General features: G+C 43.5%; 1 pseudogene; it reads right to left on the bottom strand.

Annotated features, from left to right (window-relative positions):
• On the bottom strand, positions 1,745 to 3,629 carry LOC109820623 (annotated as a pseudogene).

The raw sequence follows: 6,259 nt of genomic DNA, 5'->3' as shown, positions 1-6,259 counted from the left end.
GAGGAGAAAAAATAATAAAGGAAGAGTTATTAAAGGGAAAATTGTTTTTTAAGCAATGATTTGGCTTATATATATAAGAAAAAATAATATTAGAAGATCTTAAAGGAGTAGACAAAAAAAGGGATGAAAAGAAAGGAAAAGAAAAATAAGAAAAAATGAGGGGAGGTTTGTTAAGAAAAAGCAAATGTGCAAGGTTGGAGTATCAAACTCCAGACCTCTTACTCACTTTTTTAAACCAGCTTTGATACCACTAGGCTATAGAGACCATTGATATTTTTGGTGATATGTATAGTATATAACCTTTTTTGAAAATCTGAGGTGGTTCAAGTGAACCACCTTGAACTAAGGTGGGTCCGCCACTGTACAAGGAATTCTAAGGGCAAATCAGTAACAAAACTTTAAATTTTGTAGTTATCATTCTTTTATATCATATATTTATGGTTTTTAATACTTTCTCATTCTTACTTCAATGAGTAAGTCAAAACTCCATTAAATCTCACAATTCCTTATTGACAGTACAATGAAGGAGTAGATCCTACACTTCAATCTTCATGACATTCAACATTGACTTGAAAGTTGTTTGTTATCTTGGTTTCATTTCTTCCTTTTCCGTAGGAGATTTTCTCGTCAAGTGATCTTCCTTCCTAACTAATTAGAATGAATGACTTTCTTCCGCCGCAGATAATTACCAGTGGACAATGTCTCATCACAAACCTCCAGTAAAATATTCCGCAACAATATAAGCAACTTTATTATCGGTGGTCATAATAATAAACTAATGATCACCAAATTCAAACCAAAAATAAATATCGACCACCACCCTACCTTCCTCTTAAGGGGCTGTTTGTTTGCCAAAAAAAAAAAAAAAACTGACCGCCATGTCACATTTGAGGAAATCCCCCCATCCACATCAGCTTTTGGTTTCAACACATTTCCATTTCACATGTTTGTTTCATTTTTTTATTTAAGAAAATGGGGATACCACCTAGGATTCCATGTCACATTTCAAGAAATGTGTTTTCACAACAAAAAAACTGTGAAAACACTTGGAAATATCACATCAATGAGTTTTTAATTAATAGAAGCACTATTGGAGAGTATCATGATGAATAAATTCCTTTTTTAATGGGTCATTTCTCTTTTCCTTTTTCTTCTTGTCAAACAAACTAAAGAAATGGAAATCAAAAACACTGTTACTATGGAGGTTTTTTTTTTGTTTTTTGTGTGACTTAGCAATGAAAAGGGGAGGTTTCTTTGTGAAACAAACAAAATAAAAGAAAACTGGGAAACCTCTTGATATGTGTTGAAATCATTTCCAATGAGGGTTTTCCAATTTCGTTTTTTTTTTTTGGAAATAGCCAAACAGGAATATTTTATTGTGATGCTGGGTTTGAGGAATAGGGTATTGAGATTTGATTTTGGGAACTAAAATTGTGATGCATATATATGTTGAATAATAGAACATTGTAGGTTCTTTATTTATTCAAAAAGGTTGCCATATTAAGGAAAATGATTTAAGGACCCAAAATATGGGACCAATGGAGGGGACAGGTGAGGTGTCCCCTCCCTATTGCATAATGAGTTGGCTGTGCCAACTCATTATGCAATAGGAAGGAGACATCTCACATGTCTCTTCCATTGGTCCCATATTTTGGGTCCTCGTAGCAACACTCCCATATTAAACAGTAGAACATTAATTGTATGTTCTTATTTATTCAAAAAGGTTACAATTCCTTTCCCATGAGTACAATAACAAAGAGTTTGGTGTTTAGACAATATGAGACTAAACTAACTCACATGCCCACACACTCTTATTCTGGAAAGGGAAATGGTAGAGGTACACCACCAACCACACCTTGGGACACACTCCCTTCTCTCAGCTACAGTGCACGGGGCCCACATGAATTTTTTTTAAAAATTTCATGTGGACCCCATGCACTGTAGCTGAGAGAGGGATGTGCCCTAAGGTGTGGTTGATGGTGTGCCTGTAGTGCCACCCTTCTGGAAATAGACTAAAATACAAATACAAATAATTTAGAATCGCGCAACGAAGGTTGCCCTGCCTGACGACCGGTGTCACTCGCTATTCACCGATTTGGCCAGATAAACCCTCATATCCTTAGTCGAGAAACCATTGAAGCTGGAGCCCAAAGTCTTCGTATAAGCTCCCATATCGCATGACACCATCCACTCTCCCACCTCCAACTCCGGCAGCTGCACCTCGCTCGCGACCACGTCCAACGAGTCCAAAGTGGGCCCGAACACCGTCGACACGTATGTCTCCGACCCCTCCGGCCTCCTCTCCAGCGGCACCAACGGCACCTTCGCATACACCAAATGGAAGTCTAACATCGACCCATATATCCCGTCGTTAATCCAGTACTCCATCTTCTTCCCCCTCATCCTTTTCCCTATCACGCACGTCGCCAACGTGAACACCGTCTGCGCGAAGTACCTCCCTGGCTCCGCCATCACTCTCAGTCCGGCCCAATCGCCGAAATGTGAATTTATTGACGATTTTATCGCCTCCGCAGCCTGTTCAAACGTCGGGCCTGCGGCGAACCCTCCGCCTATATTCAGCACGCTCATCCTCGGCAACCGCATGTCGTTGGCGAGGTCGAAAACCGCCCTTGCTGCTCTGACCGCAGCGTCGTAGGTCTCGAAGATGGTGGCGAGGGTGCCAATGTGGAACGAGACGCCGACCACTGAGAGGCCCAGGGACCGTGCAGTTTCTAGCAGGGGACGCACCTCGTCGTCGAACGCCCCGTACTTCGTCTCGAACGACTGCCGGACACCAGCGCTGACGGGAGGCGTGATGCGGAGGAGGAGGGAACTGTCCGGGTGGTGCATCTTCATCTTGTACAGTTCGGACGATGAGTCGAATGTGGTGAGGTTACGTTAGCGATTCTTGCGTAGCGGATGTGGGGCTCGGCCTTGCAAGGGTTGGCGTAGATGATGCGGTCGGGGCAACCCGAGGGCGAGCACAGACTCGATCTCGGCGCGGCTGGCGCAGTCGAAGTTTGCGCCGAGGGCGGCAAGCGTGCCAACGAGGGCCGGGTCGGGTTGCACTTCACGGCGTAGAATGGTGGGATGAAGGGGAGGTTCTTGGTCCAGGTGTGGTAGAGGTCTTCAACGGCGCCCAGGTCTAGGACGTAGAATGGGTCGTGTTGGTCGGGGGTTGAGCAGAGGATGGATTTGATTAAGTGGTTGATTGATTCTTGAGAGTTGGAGTTGAGGGGGATGACCATTTTGCCCTTGACGCCGGGGGCATTGGTGAGGAGTTTTGATAAGCGGCCGTTCGCTGATGCTGCCATTTTAGAGGGAAGGGTAGGGGGAGAGTGTGTGTGTGTGAGAGAGAGAGAGATATCATGGATTCAGTATTTATTAGGGGTGTTATCGGAGCGGATACGGTTCGGATATGACATTTACCATATCCATATCCGCTTTTTATAAACGGATACGGATACGTATACGGATCATGTTCGGTAAGAAAAAACCTTAACCATATCCGCACTTATCGGAAACGGATATGGTTCGGATATTTGAGAATCGGATCGGATATGATCACGGATATAAACAGATATATATTTTAGCTAGTAATTTATTCTTAGCTAACCCCAAATTTATGTCTCTGGATTAGCTGATTCATATATATATTTTAGCTAGTAATTTATTCTTAGCTAACCCCAAATTTATGTCTCTGGATTAGCTGATTCATTGCTCAAGTTCCAGAATTGTAGGTGAGCCTAATAGATGTGAGTAACTATCTCTGGATTAGCTGATTCATTGCTCAAGTTCCAGAATTGTAGGTGAGCCTAATAGATGTGAGTAACTACAACTGAAATGGTCAGAGCCTGCATAAATTTAGTCGCTTGTTTCTCTCTAGAGGTCAACTTTGATTGAAAATTGACAAAATTGTAGCAATTGGATTGGAATAAATCACAGTAATGAGTGAAAGGACCATAAGAATCTGCAGTAACAAAATCTCGGAGGAAAGTTAAGAAAATTTGTACAAGACTAAAAATTTAACATGAAGAAGCTATCTGCGCATAACATGACAATTAAATAACTGATCATATACTTCTAATAAAATTTTTTACATGGCCATTTTGGTTTTTAACTCAAATACATCTCACAGAATAATTTTCAAAACATAAGATGAGCAAAAAAGAACATTGAAATGAAGCGAACAACTTCTCGCAGGCATTATATCAAACACCAAATATGCAACCAGAAACTAACCTTGATTAGCCCTCCACATATCAACAAACTCCCTCAACCCCTTCACCATTTTCCCCTTCCACTCATCGGAATCCAGCCTCGGCCCCGGATCGGATATGGTCATAAATACAAACCCCTCTCCATGACCTTCGCTTCTTCCCCAAACCCCCTCGCCATCTCCATCCCCAGCTTCGGTCCAAACCCATCAAGTAACAGTACCTCTAAAACCCCCAAATCCACAACCAAGAAGCCCCAGACCCCCAACAAGAACAGTCATACCCTCTTATCAAATCCCATCATTCGAGTCGTAGACCTCCATGAGGCGGGGAAGACGAACGACGAATGGCTGGACGCGGGCGAAGACGAAGACAGCGCATGTACGAGGATCTGACGACGAAGATTGCGACGAATGGCTGGACGCGGGCGAAGACGAAGACAGCGCATGTACGAGGATCTGACGACGAAGATTGGCCCGGCGAACGAAGAAGATGACGAAGGCGGGTCGGGAGTCTTGAGAAAGCTCTTCGGGAGTCTCAGGACCGTCGGGATCTGACGAATTTGAGTGGAGGGGAGCTTGAAATTGAGTGGAGGAGGGCTGGAGGTGGAATGAGAATGATATCACAAAGCTAGGTTACAGACTTACAGGTTTGGGGTTTGGGTTAGTGGTTACGGGTTTGTAATTGTAATTTTGGAACCCGAATCATTGTTACATTTGCGGATATCCGTATCCGCAACCTTCATATATGTTTCCGTTTCCGTATCCGAAAAAAAATCCGAAATCATATCCGTATCCGTTACCATATCCGCCCGGTTTCAAAATTAGCTTACCATATCCGCATCCGTTTGGATACGGATGCGGATCGGTTCGGATATATCCGAACCGTTTGGCACCCCTAGTATTTATATAAAGTGCCATGGCCGTAAGATTTCTCTACAACCGTTGGGTCGATTTCCACGAGATCGACCCGACAACTATCACATATTGACTTGACGTTGCCTGCATCACTGGCTATTGTGATTTTGCACCCATTTTGGGCTGCCATATCTCAACATATTGATATGCAATTGTTATGAGGAAAGTGATAGGATCAAGGGAGCTGGAGAGAATTATGAGATTATTACTAACTATAGGGATTTGATATCTAATTGAACGATGTTCCTTGCTTGAAGTTCCCCCTGTAAGTAAGGGTGGAGACTTCATATCTTAGACACTACTCTTAATATTCAAATTGGCAAGGACTTGGGAGAACTGATCGGAGGAGGTTGACACTGCGGGGAAGTCTCATCCGTCATACTTCCCTCCACTGTCAAGATCCGAGTAGGTCATCGCTAGCTATAGATCGGAAAACTAATGGGAGGTATAAATTCTCCACGATTTTTTCAACATGATATCAAAGCATTTGGTACGTGCTCCTTGGTAAGTCTGTTGTGGTGAATTATTGAAATGAGTGCTGCTACGGGGACCCAAAATATGGGACCAATGGATGGGACAAGTGAGGTGTCCCCTCCCTATTGTATAATGAATTGGCATGAGTTGGCATGACCAACTCATTATGCAATAGGGAGGGGACACCTCACCTGTCCCCTCCATTGGTCCCATATTTTGGGTCCTTAAATCATTTTCCTTATTGAAGAGTGCTGTTACGGGGACCCAAAATATAGGACCAATGGATGAGACAAGTGAGGTGTCCCCTCCCTATTGTATAATGAGTTGGCATGAGTTGGCATGGCCAACTCATTATGCAATAGGGAGGGGACACCTCACCTGTCCCCTCCATTGGTCCCATATTTTGGGTCCTTAAATCATTTTTCTTTTTAAAAAAATCACATGTGGGGCCCCTGCACTGTAGATAGAGGGGGAGTGTGATTAGTGGTGTGTCCAAGGGTGTTCCCCTATCATTTCTTATATCATTATCATAAATCAATTATGGTTTTGCTTGGACGTATCTGATATGAATTCATCATAGGAACAAGAGAGGAGGTAGGAGGCGGTGGAGGTGACGAGGGCGGTAGATTAGACGGTGGGGGCCGACGAGGT

Source organism: Asparagus officinalis, chromosome 8 (assembly GCF_001876935.1).
Source record: "Asparagus officinalis chromosome 8, Aspof.V1, whole genome shotgun sequence".
In the NCBI taxonomy this organism is placed as follows: domain Eukaryota; kingdom Viridiplantae; phylum Streptophyta; class Magnoliopsida; order Asparagales; family Asparagaceae; genus Asparagus; species Asparagus officinalis.
The sequence above is the reverse complement of the archived record's forward strand: the minus strand, read 5'-3'. Positions and strand labels throughout refer to the sequence as shown.